The sequence below is a fragment of the Bufo bufo genome, chromosome 5 (assembly GCF_905171765.1).
Source record: "Bufo bufo chromosome 5, aBufBuf1.1, whole genome shotgun sequence".
NCBI lineage: Eukaryota > Metazoa > Chordata > Amphibia > Anura > Bufonidae > Bufo > Bufo bufo.
Window position 1 is genome coordinate 398,603,517 of NC_053393.1, and position 23,474 is coordinate 398,626,990.

Here is a 23,474-nt window from a genome sequence, read left to right on the forward strand (position 1 = left end):
CTTTGACACACATGCACCTACCTGGAGAGAGTGTTCTTGACCTGGCCAACTGTTGTGAAGGGTGTTTTCTTCACCAGGGAAAGAATTCTTCGGTCATCCACCACAGTTGTTTGCCTTGGTCTTCCGGGTCTCTTGGTGTTGCTGAGCTCACCGGTGCGTTCCTTCTTTTTAAGAATATTCCAAACTGTTGTTTTGGCCAGGCCTAATGTTTTTGCTATCTCTCTGATGGGTTTGTTTTGTTTTTTCAGCCTAATGATGGCTTGCTTCACTGATAGTGACAGCTCTTTAGATTTCATCTTGAGAGTTGACAGCAACAGATTCCAAATGCAAATAGCACATTTGAAATGAACTCTGGACCTTTTATCTGCTCATTGTAATTGGGATAATGAGGGAATAACACACACCTGGCCATGGAACAGCTGAGAAGCCAATTGTCCCATTATTTTTGGTCCCTTAACTAGTGGGAGGCACATATACAAATTGTTGCAATTCCTACACCGTTCACCTGATTTGGATGTAAATACCCTCAAATTAAAGCTGACAGTCTGCAGTTAAAGCACATCTTGTTCGTTTCATTTCAAATCCATTGTGGTGGTGTATAGAGCCAAAAATGTTAGAATTGTGTCAATGTCACAATATTTATGGACCTGACTGTAGTATAACATTTTCTGCTGCATTGAAAGTTCCCAAGAGCATTGTAGCCTTCATATTTTTAAATGAGAGATATTTGGAGCAACCTGAAATCTTCTTAGAGCTGGCTGCCCCGCCAAACTACAGTAAGTAATCAGGGAAGAAGAGCTTTGGTAAGAAAGGTGACCAAAAACCCAATGGTCACTCTGCCTGAGCTCCAAAGATACAGTGAGCAAATGGAAGAAACTTTCAGAAGGTTAACCTTCACTGCAGCACTCCAGCAATCTGGGCTTTATGGCAGAGTGGCCAGAAAGAAGCCTCTCCTCAGTAAAAGACACATGAAATCCCCCTTTTAGTTTGCAAAAAAACACCTAAAGGACTCACAGTCTGTGAGAAACAAGATTCTCTGGTCTGATGAAACCTAGATTGAACTTTTTTACCTCACTTCTAAGTATCATGTCCGAAGGAATCCAGACACTGCTCAGCGTTTTCTCAGCTGTTGGGATAGGGCGACTGGTCAGGGTTGAGGGAAAGTTGAATGTAGCAAATTACAGAGATATTCTTAATGAAAATCTGACCTAGAGTGCTCTGGACCTCAACTGGGCTGGTGATTTACCTTCCAACAAGACAATGACTATAGGCACACAGACAACACAGGAGTGGCTTAGGAAAGCTCTGTAAGTGTCCTTGAGTGGCTCTGCCAGATCCCTGATTTAAAAACCAGTTGAACATTTCTGGAGAGACCTGAAAATGGTTGTCCACCTATGGTCCCCACCAACCTGACAGAACTTGACAGCATCTGCAGAGAAGAATGGCAGAAAATCGGCAAAGACCTTCTGGCATCATACCCAAGAAGACTGGAAGCTTTAATGGCTGCCAAAAGTGTTTCAACTGAGTACTGAGTACTGAGTAAGGGGTCTGAATAGTTATGTCAATGCAAGATTATAGGGGCACATTTATTAAGATCGGTGTTTTAGACACCGGTCTTAATAAAGCCCTAAAATGGCAGTAGATCCCCCAAAGTTATGCAAAGGTAAAGGTCTCTCCATAACTTTGGCATATCCAGCGCCAGTTCAAAATGTAAGACAGCTTCCGAGCACTTTGCACTTTTTTCATTAGCTGTCTGGTTGACACCTGATGTTTCAACACCATACTATATTATTCTTGTACATGATCATGCACTTCAGCTTTATGAGTCTTCTTCTTGAATATTAAGATGCTCTATGGTGACATTACTAAGGAATTCTTATTTCCCACTGGTCTTATCATATTTTACTGTTTTCTTCATAATACCTTGAAATAAGACGTAGCCACCATGGAGACTGAACTGGCAAAGCAACATGATGAATGAAGTTTGTAGGGAGCAAAACAATTCTAAATTACTTCTTTGCAAGGTATTAGGCTGTTTTCACACTACATTTTTCAGTGACTATCAGAGATATACAAAGGAATACAGACCCCTCCTGATCAGATCCAAAATTCAGCACAGACACCAGACCTGACCCCAGATAAATCTACCAAATTAATACAAATTAGACCCCAGATTAATACAGGCTCCAGATCGCACCCCAAATTAATACATACCCCCAAGATCAGGCCCCAGAATAATACAGACCTGAGATCAGATCCCTGATTAAAAGGATTGTCCAAGATTAGAAAAACAAAACTGCTTTGTTCCACAAACAGCGCTACCCCTGTCCACAGATTTTGTGCAGTATTGCTGCTGTATCCCATTGAATTCAATGGAGTCCAATGCAATATCAGACACAAATCATGGACAGGAGCAGTGCTGTTTTTCAATAAAACAGGCATGTTTCTCTAATCCTTAAGACGTCTCAATATAGGCTAAAGATAGAACCACAAATTAATAGTGGTGGGGACGCTTCAAGTTAGAATATACTGAGAACTGTGTGATAACTGCCCCCTGCTGCCTGGCAGCACCCGATCTCTTACAGGGGGGTGTAATCCGCACAATTAGCCCCTCAGGTGCGGCACCTGAGGGGTTAATTGTGCGTATCATAGCCCCCTGTAAGAGATCAGGTGCTGCCAGGCAGGAGGGGGCAGACCCCCTCCCTCCCCAGTTTTAAATTCATTGGTGGCCAGTGCGGCCCCCCCTCCATCCCTCCCCTGTATTGAACTCATTGGTGGCCAGTGCGGCCCCCCTCCCTCCCCAGTATTATATTCATTGGTGGCCAGTGCGGCCTCCCCTCTCCCCCCCCTAATTAAAATCACCTTCCCCCATCATTGGTGGCCAGTGCGGCCTCCCCTCTCCCCCCCATCATTGATGGCCAGTGCGGCCTCCCCTCTCCCCCCCTAATTAAAATCACCTTCCCCCATCATTGGTGGCAGCGGAGAGTTCCGATCGGAGTCCCAGTTTAATCGCTGGGGCTCCGATCGGTTACCATGGCAGCCGCACTGGCCACCAATGAATTTAAACTGGGGAGGGAGGGGGTCTGCCCCCTCCTGCCTGGCAGCACCTGATCTCTTACAGGGGGCTATGATACGCACAATTAACCCCTGAGGTGCGGCACCTGAGGGGTTAATTGTGCGGATCACAGCCCCCTGTAAGAGATCGGGTGCTGCCAGGCAGCAGGGGGCAGTCATGTACACAGTTTGTAGTATATTCTAACTTGAAGCGTCCCCATCACTATGGGATCGCCTCTGTGTTAGAATATACTGTCGGATCTGAGTTTTCACGAAGTGAAAACTCAGATCTAAAAAGCTTTTATGCAGACGGATCAGTGGATACGTCTGTGTGAAAGTAGCCTACGGACACGGATGACAGACGCGGATGACAATCTTGTGTGCATTCGTGTTTTTTCACAGACCTATTGACTTGAATGGGTCCGTGAACCGTTGTCCGTCAAAAAAATAGGACAGGTCATATTTTTTTGATGGACAGGAAACACGGATCACGGATGCTGATGAAAAACAGTGCATTTTCCGAGTTTTCAACGGACCCATTGAAAGTCAATGGGTCCGCAGAAAATCACGGAAAACGGAACGGACATGGATGCACACAACGGTCGTGTGCATGAGGCCTTAGTTTGTGAATCTACTTTGACTGCTGTCGCCAATCTAGTACACTACAGATAATTGCGTGCACCTATACTGTACAACATCAGGACCAGGTGCAGAAAAGAACTGAACAACTGGAAGCATTGAGTAATGCCAATGGAATCAAGGTGGTAACCTAGGCAATTGTCTACCTCTTATGCTGGCTGACACTTATGTGCCTTGGAATAAATTATCAGAGGATATTTTTTTTATTTTTTATTTTAATGTTACCTTTCAGAAAGTTCCTCCTCATTATGGGAGGAATTATATAAATTATATGCTGAAATATACCATCAGTGAGATTTATTCAGTGAGGACAAATAAAGTATCCTACTAAATATGCCAACCTGGGTTTGGACTTGGCAGCTTGGGTTGTAATACTGATGCAGAGTGAGTGACACAATATTCTGGTCTATTTGATATTTGTGGAAAGTTTTGCTCCTTCATTCAGTAATTTTGATTTCATTTTCTAATCATTACATGATGTTAGGTGTCATGTCAGTCAACACATGGTGCTCATTATCAACACTTTGGGGGATGAGTACTACATCTGTACTTACAATTTGTAGCAAGCTGTAACTATATTCACATCTGTACAAAAAGGCCTGCTCTGAACTTAGTGATCAGAAAATGCCAGAACTTCATCTGAAATAATTTGAGACATATATAGACAGTACTTTCCATGAAGGAGTTATTACATAAGCGAAATACCTGTTTACAGCTTCAGATCAAATGTGCTGACCAGATATGTCTAAATAAAGTAAAACACCAAAAATTAAGTGCAATTAACCTCTGCTCCCCACCACCAGAGTTAAAATCTTGGTATTCTGTAGGATTATAACACTACTTTTCTTAAAGAATGATTGGGGGAAGACTTTCCTGATTACATATCAAAGGTTTTGATCCCATGCTTGGCCCTAAATACAGTCAGGTCCATAAATTTTGGGACATCGACACAATTCTAACATTTTTGGCTCTATACACCACCACAATGGATTTGAAATGAAACGAACAAGATGTGCTTTAACTGCAGACTGTCAGCTTTAATTTGAGGGTATTTACATCTAAATCAGGTGAACGATGTAGGAATTACAACAGTTTGCATATGTGCCTCCCACTTGTTAAGGAACCAAAAGTAATGGGACAGAATAGTAATCATAAATCAACCTTTCACTTTTTAATACTTGGTTGCAAATCCTTTGCAGTCAATTACAGCCTGAAGTCTGGAACGCATAGACATCACCAGACGCTAAGTTTCATCCCTGGTGATGCTCTGCCAGGCCTCTACTGCAACTGTCTTCAGTTCCTGCTTGTTCTTGGGGAATTTTCCCTTCAGTTTTGTCTTCAGCAAGTGAAATGCATGCTCAAATCGGACTCAGGTTAGGTGATTTATTTGGCCATTGCATAACGTTCCACTTCTTTCCCTTAAAAACTCCTTGGTTTCTTTTGCAGTATGCTTTGGGTCATTGTCCATCTGCACTGTGAAGCGCCGTCCAATGAGTTCTGAAGCATTTGGCTGAATATGAGCAGATAATATTGCCCGAAAGACTTCAGAATTTATCCTGCTGCTTTTGTCAGCAGTCACATCATCAATAAATTCAAGAGAGCCAGTTCCATTGGCAGCCATACATGCCCAGGCCATGACACTACCACCACCATGCTTCACTGATGAGGTGGTATGCTTAGGATCATGAGCAGTTGATTTCCTTCTCCATACTCTACACTTCCCATCACTCTGGTACAAGTTGATCTTAGTCTCATCTGTCCATGGGATGTTGTTCCAGAACTGTGAAGGCTTTTTTTAGATGTCGTTTGGCAAATTCTAATCTAGCCTTCCTGTTTTTGAGGTTCACCAATGGTTTACATCTTGTGGTGAACCCTCTGTATTCACTCTGGTGAAGTCTTCTCTTGATTGTTGACTTTGACACACATACACCTACCTCCTGGAGAGTGTTCTTGATCTGGCCAACTGTTGTGAAGGGTGTTTTCTTCACCAGGGAAAGAATTCTTCAGTCATCCACCACTGTTGTTTTCCCTGGTCTTCCGGGTCTTTTGGTGTTGCTGAGCTCACCAGTGCGTTCCTTCTTTTTAAGAATGTTCCAAACAGTTGTTTTTGCCACTCCTAATGTTTTTTCTATCTCTCTGATGGGTTTGTTTTGTTTTTTTCAGCCTAATGATGGCTTGCTTCACTGATAGTGACAGCTCTTTGGATCTCATCTTGAGAGTTGACAGCAACAGATTCCAAATGCGATTCTTGAGAGTTGACAGAAACAGATTCCAAATGCAAATAGCACACTTGAAATGAACTCTGGACCTTTTATCTGCTCATTGTAATTGGGATAATGAGGGAAAAACACACACCTGGCCATGAAACAGCTGAGAAGCCAATTGGCCCATTACTTTTGGTCCATTAACAAGTGGGAGGCACATATGCAAACTGTAATTCCTACACCGTTCACCTGATTTGGATGTAATTACCCTCAAATTAAAGCTGACAGTCTGCAGTTAAAGCACATCTTGTTCGTTTCATTTCAAATCCATTGCGGTGGTGTATAGAGCTAAAAATGTTACAAGTGTGTTGATGTCCCAATATTTATGGACCTGACTGTACATGGTTTGCAAATGCAAGTCAATTATGACCATGTGCACTAGCTTTCAAATTGAGAAATATTTTTTTCAATAGCTCCTTTGTTACCCAAACCAGTTTTACAGAGAGCAAGAACAGAACTATGAATTTACCATTTGTTACCACCAGGAAGGAAGTAAGAGAAAAAAAAAGTGCAAGATGGGAACCATAGATCCTCACGTCATTTATGCACAGCGTGATATTATTTGGGCTACAGTTGGCACTGTAATAGTCTCCGACCAATTCAATTGGTGGAGTTGAAACCATTTTTGGTGTCCTGTTTGCAATTCTTTCACAGATACTCAAAGTGGTATCTGATAAACAACAAAACCTAATGTTCATCCTTATCTAAAAAGGACAATAAATATTGCATGTGCAAATACAATATATATAGCACTTCTCTTGAACAGCTTTAGATTGATATGGAGAAGTAAAATAGAACTTGTCTGAGCCATTTACACTATATGACCTAAACCTACTATCCACTGAAGAAAACAGAAGCAGATTTCCCTTAAGAATTATTCTTTATAGACATTTGAATTGTTATTCTATCAAAGGACTGCTGAGCAAGTCTGTTAGAAAAAAATGAGAAGCTTGTCAAGAGACTCACAGTGTAAACAGGCTTGGGAAGGGCAAAGATACTGAATTAAATGGGACAATGGTCTGACCTTTCACTCAACCTTTACGACTGTATTCCGCAAAGAAAAGAGGCGAGTAACAGATACTATAAAGGAAAGTCAAATGTAGTGCAATTATTTAATGTGCGTTTTACTGTGCATTCAAATTCTATTAATAAGGTCTGTTATAAGCGTTCAGTTAGGTATTATATTTGAAAAATAATTCAACTGTATACTAAGGTATATACCAGGCATTGCCCGGGTGTACATCTGTCGATGAAAATATTTTCTAATGCTATTTTGTAACTAGAAATACTCATTGTTGTCTTTGGTCCAATTAAAAACATGCTATATTTATTAGGGATGAGCGAACCCGAACTGTATAGTTCGGGTTCGTACCGAATTTTGGGGTGTCCGTGACACGGACCCGAACCCGAACATTTTCGTAAAAGTCCGGGTTCGGGTTCGGTGTTCGGCGCTTTCTTGGAGCTTTTTGAAAGGCTGCGAAGCAGCCAATCAACAAGCGTCATACTACTTGCCCCAAGAGGCCATCACAGCCTTGCCTACTATTGGCATGGCTGTGATTGGCCAGTGCACCATGTGACCCAGCCTCTATTTAAGCTGGAGTCACGTAGCGCCGCACGTCACTCTGCTATGATCAGTATAGGGAGAGGTTGCAGCTGCGACGTTAGGGCGAGATTAGGCAGATTAACTCCTCCAAAAGACTTCATTCTGTGATCGATCTGCAGCTGTGGATCATTGAAGTGCTATTATTGACTTGCTCACTTTTTTGAGGCTGCCCAGAGCGTTTTTAGATCACATTTTTTTTGGGGTGATCGGCGGCCATTTTGTGATTTGTGGTGCACCAGCACGAGCTATCACCAAGTGTATTTAACCATCGATAGTGTGGTTATTTTGTGCTATATCCTACATCAGCTGCAGGCTGAGCCTGTGTCACCGAAGTGCATTTAACCATCAACAGTCTGGTTATTTTTTGGCCATATACTACATCAGCTGCAGGCTGAGCCTATTTCACCCAAGTGCATTTAACCATCAACAGTCTGATTATTTTTTGGCCATATACTACATCAGCTGCAGGCTGAGCCTGTGTCACCGAAGTGCATTTAACCATCAACAGTCTGGTTATTTTTTGGCCATATATTACATCAGGGGCAAGTTGAGCCTGTCACCCAGCGCCTAAAAAATAGACCTGACATTTCTATTCAACCAAATCTGCACAGTTTTAGCTGGTTAAGCTATTTGTAGTGACCGTCAAAGCAGACTTTTTGTTCTGGGTTGAAAAAGCATTCCCAAATTTGCCATTCTGAAAATAACTAGTTTGTGGTATTTCAGGCCTACTTGAAATCTATCCCAAAAAGAAAATCTTCCATTGAAGTTATTGATAGTATCATTCAGAAAAACCTAAGACACACGCTAGCATGCTGATAGAAGTGTCATTCTGTGATTAAACCTATAACTGTCACACAGCGCAAAAAAAACCAGGTCTCACATCTCTATTCAACCAAATCTGCACAGTTTTAGCTGGTCAAGTTATTTGTAGTGACCGTCAAAGCAGACTTTTTGTTCTGGGTTGAAAAAGCATTCCCAAATTTGCCATTCTGAAAATAACTAGTTTGTGGTATTTCAGGCCTACTTGAAATCTATCCCAAAAAGAAAATCTTCCATTGAAGTTATTGATAGTATCATTCAGAAAAACCTAAGACACACGCTAGCGTGCTGATAGAAGTGTCATTCTGTGATTAAACCTATAACTGTCACACAGCGCAAAAAAAAACAGGTCTCACATCTCTATTCAACCAAATCTGCACAGTTTTAGCTGGTCAAGTTATTTGTAGTGACCGTCAAAGCAGACTTTTTGTTCTGGGTTGAAAAAGCATTCCCAAATTTGCCATTCTGAAAATAACTAGTTTGTGGTATTTCAGGCCTACTTGAAATCTATCCCAAAAAGAAAATCTTCCATTGAAGTTATTGATAGTATCATTCAGAAAAACCTAAGACACACGCTAGCGTGCTGATAGAAGTGTCATTCTGTGATTAAACCTATAACTGTCACACAGCGCAAAAAAAAACAGGTCTCACATCTCTATTCAACCAAATCTGCACAGTTGTAGCTGGTCAAGTTATTTGTAGTGACCGTCAAAGCAGACTTTTTGTTCTGGGTTGAAAAAGCATTCCCAAATTTGCCATTCTGAAAATAACTAGTTTGTGGTATTTCAGGCCTACTTGAAATCTATCCCAAAAAGAAAATCTTCCATTGAAGTTATTGATAGTATCATTCAGAAAAACCTAAGACACACGCTAGCATGCTGATAGAAGTGTCATTCTGTGATTAAACCTATAACTGTCACACAGCGCAAAAAAAAACAGGTCTCACATCTCTATTCAACCAAATCTGCACAGTTTTAGCTGGTCAAGTTATTTGTAGTGACCGTCAAAGCAGACTTTTTGTTCTGGGTTGAAAAAGCATTCCCAAATTTGCCATTCTGAAAATAACTAGTTTGTGGTATTTCAGGCCTACTTGAAATCTATCCCAAAAAGAAAATCTTCCATTGAAGTTATTGATAGTATCATTCAGAAAAACCTAAGACACACGCTAGCGTGCTGATAGAAGTGTCATTCTGTGATTAAACCTATAACTGTCACACAGCGCAAAAAAAAAACAGGTCTCACATCTCTATTCAACCAAATCTGCACAGTTTTAGCTGGTCAAGTTATTTGTAGTGACCGTCAAAGCAGACTTTTTGTTCTGGGTTGAAAAAGCATTCCCAAATTTGCCATTCTGAAAATAACTAGTTTGTGGTATTTCAGGCCTACTTGAAATCTATCCCAAAAAGAAAATCTTCCATTGAAGTTATTGATAGTATCATTCAGAAAAACCTAAGACACACGCTAGCGTGCTGATAGAAGTGTCATTCTGTGATTAAACCTATAACTGTCACACAGCGCAAAAAAAAACAGGTCTCACATCTCTATTCAACCAAATCTGCACAGTTTTAGCTGGTCAAGTTATTTGTAGTGACCGTCAAAGCAGACTTTTTGTTCTGGGTTGAAAAAGCATTCCCAAATTTGCCATTCTCAAAATTGTGGTGAACGGGAACAATGAGGAAAACATCTAATAAGGGACGCGGACGTGGACATGGTCGTGGTGGTGTTAGTGGACCCTCTGGTGCTGGGAGAGGACGTGGCCGTTCTGCCACAGCCACACGTCCTAGTTAAACAACTACCTCAGGTCCCAGTAGCCGCCAGAATTTACAGGGATATTTGGTGGGGCCCAATGCCGTTCTAAGGATGGTAAGGCCTGAGCAGGTACAGGCATTAGTCAATTGGGTGGCCGACAGTGCATCCAGCACGTTCACATTATCTCCCACCCAGTCTTCTGCAGAAAGCGCACAGATGGCGCATGAAAACCAAGCCCATCAGTCTGTCACATCACCCCCATGCATATCAGGGAAACTGTCTGAGCCTCAAGTTATGCAGCAGTCTCTTATGCTGTTTGAAGACTCTGCTGCCAGGGTTTTCCAAGGGCATCCACCTAGCCCTTCACCAGGGGTGGAAGAGATAGAATGCACTAACGCACAACCACTTATGTTTCCTGATGATGAGGACATGGGAATACCACCTCAGCACGTCTCTGATGATGACGAAACACAGGTGCCAACTGCTGCATCTTTCTGCAGTGTGCAGACTGAACAGGAGGTCAGGGGTCAAGACTGGGTGGAAGACGATGCAGGGGACGATGAGGTCCTAGACCCCACATGGAATGAAGGTCATGCCACTGACTTTCACAGTTCGGAGGAAGAGGCAGTGGTGAGACCGAGCCAACAGCGTAGCAAAAGAGGGAGCAGTGGGCAAAATCAGAACACCCGCCGCCAAGAGACTCCGCCTGCTACTGACCGCCGCCATCTGGGACCGAGCACCCCAAAGGCAGCTTCAAGGAGTTCCCTGGCATGGCACTTCTTCAAACAATGTGCTGACGACAAGACCCGAGTGGTTTGCACGCTGTGCCATCAGAGCCTGAAGCGAGGCATTAACGTTCTGAACCTTAGCACAACCTGCATGACCAGGCACCTGCATGCAAAGCATGAACTGCAGTGGAGTAAACACCTTAAAAACAAGGAAGTCACTCAGGCTCCCCCTGCTACCTCTTCTGCTGCTGCCGCCTCGGCCTCTTCTGCTGCTGCCGCCGCCTCGGCCTCTTCCTCTGCCTCTGGAGGAACGTTGGCACCTGCCGCCCAGCAAACATGGGATGTACCACCAACACCACCACCTGCGTCACCAAGCATCTCAACCATGTCACACGGCAGCGTTCAGCTCTCCATCTCACAAACATTTGAGAGAAAGCGTAAATTCCCACCTAGCCACCCTCGATCCCTGGCCCTGAATGCCAGCATTTCTAAACTACTGGCCTATGAAATGCTGTCATTTAGGCTGGTGGACACACACAGCTTCAAACAGCTCATGTCACTTGCTGTCCCACAGTATGTTGTTCCCAGCCGCCACTACTTCTCTAAGAGAGCCGTGCCTTCCCTGCACAAACAAGTGTCCGATAAAATCAAGTGTGCACTGCGCAACGCCATCTGTGGCAAGGTCCACCTAACCACAGATACGTGGACCAGTAAGCACGGCCAGGGACGCTATATCTCCCTAACTGCACACTGGGTAAATGTAGTGGCGGCTGGGCCCCAGGCGGAGAGCTTTTTGGCGCACGTCCTTCCGCCGCCAAGGATCGCAGGGCAACATTCTTTGCCTCCTGTCTTCTCCTCCTCCTACTCAGCTTCCTCCTCCTCTTCTTCCACCTGCTCATCCAGTCAGCCACACACCTTCACCACCAACTTCAGCACAGCACGGGGTAAACGTCAGCAGGCCATTCTGAAACTCATATGTTTGGGGGACAGGCCCCACACCGCACAGGAGTTGTGGCGGGGAATAGAACAACAGAACGACAAGTGGTTGCTGCCGGTGAGCCTCAAGCCCGGCCTGGTGGTGTGCGATAATGGGCGAAATCTCGTTGCAGCTCTGGGACTAGCCGGTTTGACGCACATCCCTTGCCTGGCGCATGTGCTGAATTTGGTGGTGCAGAAGTTCATTCGCAACTACCCCGACATGTCAGAGCTGCTGCATAAAGTGTGGGCCGTCTGTTCGCGCTTCCGGCGTTCACACCCTGCAGCTGCTCGCCTGTCTGCGCTACAGAGTAACTTCGGCCTTCCCGCTCACCGCCTCATATGCGACGTGCCCACCAGGTGGAACTCCACCTTGCATATGCTGGACAGACTGTGCGAGCAGCAGCAGGCCATAGTGGAGTTTCAGCTGCAGCACGCACGGGTCAGTCGCACTGCGGATCAGACCCACTTCACCACCAATGACTGGGCCTCCATGCGAGACCTGTGTGCCCTGTTGCACTGTTTCGAGTACTCCACCAACATGGCCAGTGGCGATGACGCCGTTATCAGCGTTACAATACCACTTCTATGTCTCCTTGAGAAAACACTTAGGGCGATGATGGAAGCGGAGGTGGCCCAGGAGGAAGAGGAGGAAGAGGGGTCATTTTTAGCACTTTCAGGCCAGTCTCTTCAAAGTGACTCAGAGGGAGGTTTTTTGCAACACCAGAGGCCAGGTACAAATGTGGCCAGACAGGGCCCACTACTGGAGGACGAGGAGGACGAGTATGAGGAGGAGGTGGAGGAGGATGAGGATGAAGCATGTTCACAGCGGGGTGGCACCCAAAGCAGCTCGGGCCCATCACTGGTGCGTGGCTGGGGGGAAACACAGGACGATGACGATACGCCTCCCACAGAGGACAGCTTGTCCTTACCTCTGGGCAGCCTGGCACACATGAGCGACTACATGCTGCAGTGCCTGCGCAACGACAGCAGAGTTGCCCACATTTTAACGTGTGCAGACTACTGGGTTGCCACCCTGCTGGATCCCCGGTACAAAGACAATGTGCCCACCTTACTTCCTACACTGGAGCGTGATAGGAAGATGCGCGAGTACAAGCGCACGTTGGTAGACGCGCTACTGAGAGCATTCCCAAATGTCACAGGGGAACCAGTGGAAGCCCAAGGCGAAGGCAGAGGAGGAGCAAGAGGTCGCCAACGCAGCTGTGTCACGGCCAGCTCCTCTGAGGGCAGGGTTAGCATGGCAGAGATGTGGAAAAGTTTTGTCACCACGCCACAGCTAAGTGCACCACCTCCTGATACGGAACGTGTTAGCAGGAGGCAACATTTCACTAACATGGTGGAACAGTACCTGTGCACACCCCTCCACGTACTGACTGATGGTTCGGCCCCATTCAACTTCTGGGTCTCCAAATTGTCCACGTGGCCAGAGCTAGCCTTTTATGCCTTGGAGGTGCTGGCCTGCCCGCCGGCCAGCGTTTTGTCTGAACGTGTATTCAGCACGGCAGGGGGCGTCATTACAGACAAATGCAGCCGCCTGTCTACAGCCAATGTGGACAAGCTGACGTTCATAAAAATGAACCAGGCATGGATCCCACAGGACCTGTCCATCCCTTGTGCAGATTAGATATTAACTACCTCCCCTTAACAATATATTATTCTACTCCAGGGCACATCCTCATTCAATACTATTTTTAATTTCATTTTACCATTATATTGTGGGGCAACCCAAAGTTGAATGAACCCCTCCTCTGTCTGGGTGCCGGGGCCTAATTGTGTGACAGTGGCCTGTTCCAGTGGTGGGTGACGTGAAGCCTGATTCTCTGCTATGACATGAATACAGATTCTGCGCTGACATAAGGCCAGATTCTCTGTTACGGGACCTCTCTCCTCTGCCTGGGTGCCTGGGCCTAAATGTGTGACAGTGGCCTGTTCCAGTGGTGGCTGACGTGAAGCCTGATTCTCTGCTATGACATGAAGACAGATTCTGCGCTGACATAAGGCCAGATTCTCTGTTACGGGACCGCTCTCCTCTGTCTGGGTGCCGGGGCCTAAATGTGTGACAGTGGCCTGTTCCAGTGGTGGGTGACGTGAAGCCTGATTCTCTGCTATGACATGAATACAGATTCTGCGCTGACATAAGGCCAGATTCTCTGTTACGGGACCGCTCTCCTCTGTCTGGGTGCCGGGGCCTAAATGTGTGACAGTGGCCTGTTCCAGTGGTGGGTGACGTGAAGCCTGATTCTCTGCTATGACATGAATACAGATTCTGCGCTGACATAAGGCCAGATTCTCTGTTACGGGACCTCTCTCCTCTGCCTGGGTGCCTGGGCCTAAATGTGTGACAGTGGCCTGTTCCAGTGGTGGCTGACGTGAAGCCTGATTCTCTGCTATGACATGAAGACAGATTCTGCGCTGACATAAGGCCAGATTCTCTGTTACGGGACCGCTCTCCTCTGTCTGGGTGCCGGGGCCTAAATGTGTGACAGTGGCCTGTTCCAGTGGTGGCTGACGTGAAGCCTGATTCTCTGCTATGACATGAATACAGATTCTGCGCTGACATAAGGCCAGATTCTCTGTTACGGGACCGCTCTCCTCTGTCTGGGTGTCGGGGCCTAAATGTGTGACAGTGGCCTGTTCCAGTGGTGGGTGAAGTGAAGCCTGATTCTCTGCTATGACATTAAGACAGATTCTGTGCTGACATAAGGCCAGATTCTCTGTTACGGGACCTCTCTCCTCTGCCTGGGTGCCTGGGCCTAAATGTGTGACAGTGGCCTGTTCCAGTGGTGGGTGACGTGAAGCCTTATTCTCTGCTATGACATGAAGACAGATTCTGCGCTGACATAAGGCCAGATTCTCTGTTACGGGACCTCTCTCCTCTGCCTGGGTGCCTGGGCCTAAATGTGTGACAGTGGCCTGTTCCAGTGGTGGGTGACGTGAAGCCTGATTCTCTGCTATGACATGAATACAGATTCTGCGCTGACATAAGGCCAGATTCTCTGTTACGGGACCTCTCTCCTCTGCCTGGGTGCCTGGGCCTAAATGTGTGACAGTGGCCTGTTCCAGTGGTGGCTGACGTGAAGCCTGATTCTCTGCTATGACATGAATACAGATTCTGCGCTGACATAAGGCCAGATTCTCTGTTACGGGACCGCTCTCCTCTGTCTGGGTGCCGGGGCCTAAATGTGTGACAGTGGCCTGTTCCAGTGGTGGGTGACGTGAAGCCTGATTCTCTGCTATGACATGAATACAGATTCTGCGCTGACATAAGGCCAGATTCTCTGTTACGGGACCTCTCTCCTCTGCCTGGGTGCCTGGGCCTAAATGTGTGACAGTGGCCTGTTCCAGTGGTGGCTGACGTGAAGCCTGATTCTCTGCTATGACATGAAGACAGATTCTGCGCTGACATAAGGCCAGATTCTCTGTTACGGGACCGCTCTCCTCTGTCTGGGTGCCGGGGCCTAAATGTGTGACAGTGGCCTGTTCCAGTGGTGGCTGACGTGAAGCCTGATTCTCTGCTATGACATGAATACAGATTCTGCGCTGACATAAGGCCAGATTCTCTGTTACGGGACCGCTCTCCTCTGTCTGGGTGTCGGGGCCTAAATGTGTGACAGTGGCCTGTTCCAGTGGTGGGTGAAGTGAAGCCTGATTCTCTGCTATGACATTAAGACAGATTCTGTGCTGACATAAGGCCAGATTCTCTGTTACGGGACCTCTCTCCTCTGCCTGGGTGCCTGGGCCTAAATGTGTGACAGTGGCCTGTTCCAGTGGTGGGTGACGTGAAGCCTTATTCTCTGCTATGACATGAAGACAGATTCTGCGCTGACATAAGGCCAGATTCTCTGTTACGGGACCTCTCTCCTCTGCCTGGGTGCCGGGGCCTAAATGTGTGACAGTGGCCTGTTCCAGTGGTGGGTGACGTGAAGCTTGATTCTCTGCTATGACATGAAGACAGATTCTGCGCTGACATAAGGCCAGATTCTCTGTTACGGGACCGCTCTCCTCTGTCTGGGTGCCGGGGCCTAAATGTGTGACAGTGGCCTGTTCCAGTGGTGGGTGACGTGATGCCTGATTCTCTGCTATGACATGAATACAGATTCTGCGCTGACATAAGGCCAGATTCTCTGTTACGGGACCTCTCTCCTCTGCCTGGGTGCCTGGGCCTAAATGTGTCACAGTGGCCTGTTCCAGTGGTGGGTGACGTGAAGCCTGATTCTCTGCTATGACATGAATACAGATTCTGCGCTGACATAAGGCCAGATTCTCTGTTACGGGACCTCTCTCCTCTGCCTGGGTGCCTGGGCCTAAATGTGTGACAGTGGCCTGTTCCAGTGGTGGGTGACGTGAAGCCTGATTCTCTGCTATGACATTAAGACAGATTATGTGCTGACATAAGGCCAGATTCTCTGTTACGGGACCTCTCTCCTCTGCCTGGGTGCCTGGGCCTAAATGTGTGACAGTGGCCTGTTCCAGTGGTGGGTGACGTGATGCCTGATTCTCTGCTATGACATGAAGATAGATTCTGTGCTGACATAAGGCCATATTCTCTGTTACAGGACCTCTCTCCTCTGTCTGGGTGCCGGGGCCTAAATGTGTGACAGTGGCCTGTTCCAGTGGTGGGTGACGTGAAGCCTGATTCTCTGCTATGACATGAATACAGATTCTGCGCTGACATAAGGCCAGATTCTCTGTTACGGGACCGTTCTCCTCTGTCTGGGTGCCGGGGCCTAAATGTGTGACAGTGGCCTGTTCCAGTGAAGGGTGACGTGAAGCCTGATTCTCTGCTATGACATGAATACAGATTCTGCGCTGACATAAGGCCAGATTCTCTGTTACGGGACCTCTCTCCTCTGCCTGGGTGCCTGGGCCTAAATGTGTGACAGTGGCCTGTTCCAGTGGTGGGTGACGTGATGCCTGATTCTCTGCTATGACATGAAGACAGATTCTGTGCTGACATAAGGCCAGATTCTCTGTTACAGGACCTCTCTCCTCTGTCTGGGTGCCGGGGCCCAAATGTGTGACAGTGGCCTGTTCCAGTGGTGGGTGACGTGAAGCTTGATTCTCTGCTATGACATGAAGACAGATTCTGCGCTGACATAAGGCCAGATTCTCTGTTACGGGACCGCTCTCCTCTGTCTGGGTGCCGGGGCCTAAATGTGTGACAGTGGCCTGTTCCAGTGGTGGGTGACGTGAAGCCTGATTCTCTGCTATGACATGAAGACTGATTCTGCGCTGACATGAAGCCAGATTCTCTGCTATGGCATGAAGAGACTGATTCTCTGCTGACATGAAGCCAGATTCTTTGCTATGGCATGAAGAGATTGATTCTCTGCTGACGTGAAGCCAGATTCTCTGCTATGGGACCTCTGTCCAATTGATATTGGTTCATTTTTATTTTTTTAATTTTAATTTTAATTCATTTCTCTATCCACATTTGTTTGCAGGGGATTTACCTACATGTTGCTGCCTTTTGCAGCCCTCTAGCTCTTTCCTGGGCTGTTTTACAGCCTTTTTAGTGCCGAAAAGTTCGGGTCCCCATTGACTTCAAAGGGGTTCGGGACGAAGTTCGGGTCGGGTTCGGATCCCGAACCCGAACATTTCCGGGAAGTTCGGCTGAACTTCTCGAACCCGAACATCCAGGTGTTCGCTCAACTCTAATATTTATTAAATCATTTAAGTTTTTTCTTTAAAAAGCTCTATGCACATTAATGTATTGTTGGCCAAACCCAACGTTCTCAGCACGTTTGGCTAACATTTTAATGTGTATGGGGAGCTTCTGACTCTCCCCTGACAGATGATGTTGGAGGAGAGAAGGATCGAGCAAAATGAATATTTTTTTTCTGATCCATTGGTTCTCCGGGGAGATAAGTCACCACTTTAGAAGTCTCGGACAGAGACCTTCTCTTCTCCCCGCATTACATAGGCATAAACGTTCAGCCAAGTCATATGTGTAAGTGGAAGGAGTCAGGAAAGATAACTTATTAGTCCATCAACAGCTAATGAATGTGTGTGGCTGCCCTAACACTATGGTTATGCTTGCAAACTTTGCAAAACCGTCTACTGCACCAGGTGCCCATTCATGAAGCAAATATCTTTGCACCTGTTTTGGCAGTGCCCCTTTGCTTAGAATCTGTTGGATTTTAAATGACCTCTGCATTTCAGGCTGCCTCTCATCTCCCTACATGTGCTGTCTAAAAGACAATTTGCCTCTTGCCCATAGCAACCGATCGAAGCATAGCTTTCATTTTTGCCAATATCAACCAATTACAACACAACTTCTTTTTTCCCAAAGAGCATCTTAAAATACTGTAGATCTATGTTTACCAACCTGTGGCTCTCTAGCTGTTGAAAAACTACAATTCCCATCATGTTTATCATTTCACTGAGATGCTGTAGATTTCAGTTATTGTTTATACCAGTTTCTGCCATAAATAATAATGAATGTTGTGGGGTCAATGGCCCCACCCACACCATGCCCCCTTTTCGTAATCCTGACGAGGGTGGCGTAAAATGGCAGTTGTGAGTACAAAATTCCTAATGGCATTGAAAAAGTTGCAAAACTGTGGTTTTGGGACTTTTTAATCCAGACAGACATTTAGGGGGGAATTATAATTTTCCCCCAAGTCTCTATCAGAACAAATGTTCTAAATTCATTTGAGAGGTTGAATTGTCAATTATTTCATTATTGAAAACTTAATCTGATGCTAGAAACAGTAAATCAAACAAATCAAATATATAAATCAAACAATTTTCATTATATTTCTCCATAAGACATTCAGTGCTCTCAGCCACATCTTCAGTCAATGTATTATACATCTTTCAGGCATGGCAGCCATAGTGCCAATCAATCAACATTTTATAATTCATACATTTCTGTTCTCCTCTCCAATAGCACTGACCTTTTCCACAATTCATATATCCTTAACATCACATGTAGCCCCTCTTGCGTCTTTCTGAAATAATTGGTCTGTCTGGGACATAACCTCACTAACAAGAAAAGTGACATCTGTATAGAAAAGCTGTTTATACAGAATTGGAGGTAGAGAAATTTAGAATAAAATGTTCTCAGAACTAACCCCTAAAAGGCAATAGGTATAATTTGAATGAATTTAGTAGTCCTCTTCCTATTCTCTTTCTATTTATTCCAGAGTATTCCAATGCATTAAAATTAATCTGTGATATCCTTATGTATTAAACAGAGCGAAAGAAGTAAAGTTTGCCACGGAAATGCCATACATTTTGTTCAAAATTTTGACTACAGGTTCAAATAGCAAACTATTTACTTGTTGCATTATTTCATTCAACAATATTACGAACAATGGGGGGAATTTATCATGAAGGGAACATTTGAAGTCAGTTTTGCTTGAGTCTGTTTTGGCTTACTGAATGTCACATGTTTGCTAAATTTGTCATATCCTTAAGCCTAACATTTTTGTCTACAAAAGCTACTCCAGTTTTCCTTCTTCACCCTCCTACTCGATTAAAAAAGTCTTGATAAATCTGGAGTGAAATTCATTAACATATGAATGTATCCACCCACATTTCAAAACTGGAGTGAAAGGTGTAGAACTGCAAAAATTCACAAAACTTTTTGCGCAAGTGTGCCCAAAAACTTGCAAAAACTCTGTTTTCTGACTTTCTGAAGGCAGAATTCTGGATTGAAAGCCTGATAAATCAGGGTCAATACAGTATGTCAAACTTCTGATCGGACTTGTCAAATTTTCTGTGAACTTTGTAGTCAGCCATAACTAGTGATGGACGAACATCGGCCGGGACGATTCGAAAACACAAATGCGCAGTTCGCGATCAAATGTTCGCAAACTGCGCGTTCGCATCGCGCCCATTCACTTTAATACCAGGCGAACCTGAAAAACCTTCAGGTCATATTTGCAGCCACCATATACAAACTATGAGTGCACAAATAGCCCCACAACATGGACAGTGTAATACCAGAGGGGGATCATTGTAAAAAATTCCCACAAAAATTATGTATTTTAATCAGGGGCTATTTTTATGCGTCTTAAAGGGAAACTGTCAAAAAAGTGCCCTGCTGGAGCCTAGAAATTTTTTATTTCCTATTGGTTTGATGTAAACAAATGTGCAACACTCCACGTTTTTGTATCCTGCAGAGTCCATAAAAAAATGCATACGTTAACATAATTTTTTTTTCTACCATGGAACTGTATGGTGAACGGACGCCACTGTACGGCATCTGGCAAAAATAGGATGTGAACCCAGCCCTAGTGTCAAAATAAGCACCAGTACACATCGGAGCAGCGTGGCAGAGAGGGGAGGCCGCTGTGTACTTACAGAGCGCTACCTGGTCCTGGTGATAAGGAATGAGGACTGTGTTTCCCAAGGATCACTTTCTACTGGGAAATACAGGGCACAGTATAATACACTAGACTCTACATAATATAAAGATATTAGCCCTACCCCCGAATAATAATACAATTAGATTGTCATTTATTATATAGAAATACATCTATGTTAGGTGTATTTCTGACACAGATTGTGGCGCAAAGGTCCTTAGCACTGCAATCTGCATATATTTCCTGCTCAAGCCAGGTCTAAAAAAGGATGGCGTGGACAGAGAAAGATACAGTTAATGCCATCCATACATTGAACGGATAACACCTCCATACTGTGACCGGATAAAAGGGTATAAGAGGGCACAGTACAGGGAATGACTGCACAGGGTGTGGTAAGAGGGCACAATAAAGGGTATAAGGGTGCACAATCACATGACCTTGTGACATTAGAAGGTCCTTATGGTGAATGCGGTTCATACACCACCATAATGAGAGGCAGAGGAGTGAGACAAGGGTGTGATTATGTGGCTAGAGCTAAAAAATGTAACTGTCGACCAGTACAGGTCCCAAAAATTAGGCAATAGGCATTCATCTGACAGCAAAGAACTTTGGATTCTGTGGCTGAAGGTACATTAGGTGGTCACACGATAGATATGTAACTGTCGGCCAGTACAGGCCCCAAAAATTAGGCAATAGGCATTCACATGACAGCAAAGAACTTTGGATTCTATGGCTGGAGCTACATTAGGTGGTCACAGGATAAATATGTAACTGTTGGCCAGTATACACCCCAAAAATTAGGCAATAGGCATTCACCTGACAGCAAAGAATTTTGGATTCTGTGGCAGGAGGTACATTAGGCGGTCACATGATAAATATGTAACTGTGGGCCAGTACAGGCCTCAAAAATTAGGCAATAGGCATTCACATGACAGCACAGAACTTTGGATTCTGTGGCTGGAGGTGCATTAGGCGGTAACAGCATAAATATGTAACTGTGGGCCAGTACAGGCCCTAAAAATTAGGCATTCACCTGACATGAAAGGCCTTTTATGCCGCTGTATATACATAAGACAAGGACCATTCTTTGTTCTGGGTGGTGGCGGATATGTGTGGGCTGGCATGAGGAAATTCAATTACACCTGGTCTTTACAGGTGTTGAATTTCTCTGATATCCATGCCTCATTCATTTTTAGAAATGTGAGGTAGTCCACACTGTCGTGAGCTAGGCGAGTGCGCTTATCGTTCACGATCCCCCCTGTTGCGCTGAACGTCCTTTCGGACAGGATACTCCACGAGGGACAAGCCAAGAGTTCCATGGCAAATTGTGCAAGCTCTGGCCACAGGTCAAGCCTGCACACCCAGTAGTCAAGGGGTTCCTCGCTTCTCAGAGCGTCCACATCGGCCGTTAACCCGATGTAGTCGGACACCTGTCGGTCTAGGCGTTCCCCGAGGCTGGATCCGAAGAGTGGCTGTCGAAAGGTTGGCTGCAAGAATGATCTCATATCCGAAGTGACCAACACATCTTCAAACCACCCTCTTTTTGAAGGCGCGGTAGGATTGGTACCCGCACCTGTTTCGCTGTGGGTGCAGCATCTCTCACAGCAAGGCCCGGAAATTCTGCATTCTGACATCCCTCTGCGATGCTGGTAACATGTCATTCATTTTGTGTTTGTAGCGGGGGTCAAAGTACGGATGTAGTAGAGTTAACACTTATGCTTTATGTGATGTGTTATCTAAACTAAATGCGTTAAGCAAACACCTTCTATTGCTTTTCAATCGCTTTTGTCTCAAGATAACAGGATGAGTTAAGAAATTTGAGTTAAGAGCTTAAGTGCTAACCCTGCTATATATGTATGTTGGCACCCAGTATAGGTCCTTGACCTTTATGCTTTTTATACGGGGGTCCCTCTTCAAATACTGGAGCATGAAGGCCCCCATTTGCACTAAATTGGAAGCGGTGGAGCTCCCTGGCTCCTGCTCATCGCCCAGGAGAATGTTGTCATCGGTCTCCTCCCCCCAGCCACGGACAACACCAGGGATCCCTGAAAAGTTTAAAGCCTGCTCTTCTTGCTCCTCCTCCTACCCCCAGCCACCACCCTCCTCCTCCTCCTCCTTTTCAGACTCCTGCTGACTTGTCGCAGATGGAGTAGCCCCTCTGGGAATTTATTCAGCATTGCGAGTTCCTCATCTTCCAGCTCCTGCTCCTCGACGGCTTTTACACAACGCAAGGCGTGATCCAGAAAGAAGGCGTAAGGTACGATGTCACTGATGGCGCCCTGGCTGCAACTGACCAGAAAAAAAGGGGGTGACCCAAGGTGTCCCAGGGAAGGGTGAAGGGCAGTTCCCACCCAATACAACCACAAGGGACACACTTAGAGGGTAACTCGGCACAAGCTCCCGAGTACAACAAAAGAAACACAAGAAAAAGGAGTTCGTAGTACCAAAAAAATTATATATTTTATTAAAGCATGATTAAAATTACATAAATGAAAAAGCAATAAATGTGATGCCATTAATGGGATAAAATAAGAGCAGAGGACAGAAAATAATGAGCGCCACTCTGGGGAAGCACATGGATCAAAAATACAATGTATCAATCGATCATAGGAAAATACTGGGTGCAGTGCCCAACCTATGAAACAGGACAATAAGACTAATGTATATAGGTGAGACAGTGGTCAACACAGGCACTCCCACAAGGCAGTGGATAATGATGTGCTAGAGTAAATAAAGATGGGAATATAATACAGGCCAACCATAGAGACCAGGTGTAAAAAGTACCAAGGTCATGCGGCCAGAAGGGAGTCACAAGAGGACCAGAGCTCACCTAAAGCAGACCGTGTGCTGATTAACCCAGGATGGCGCTACCCCAACGCGCGTTTCGGCGTGCCTTCGTCAGGGGGTAACGCCATCACTGTGGATCTGGTATTTAAGGTCTCTCACAACCAATGGGAGGATCGATACTTACTCATCCCCAGGTGTGTATGTCCATAGGCGCGCGAGAATCCAGCAGGCCGCGTCCAGCCGCCCCACGGCCGGCGTCCCGCCGGCACGCCCACACCATGTGACAAGTCACATGATCGAACGGCTCCGGCGTAAGAACGCACGGACGTGAGGCGCCAGAGGCGGAGCTGGGTGACGCGCGCACGCATCAAACAAGGGGAGGAGAATCAGGGCACCAACATACCAGTATAACGATATACCTACTATAGACAGAACCGGACTGTCTCACTCCAAAGCCATCATATATACAGTACAGACCAAAAGTTTGGACACACCTTCTCATTCAAAGAGTTTTCTTTATTTT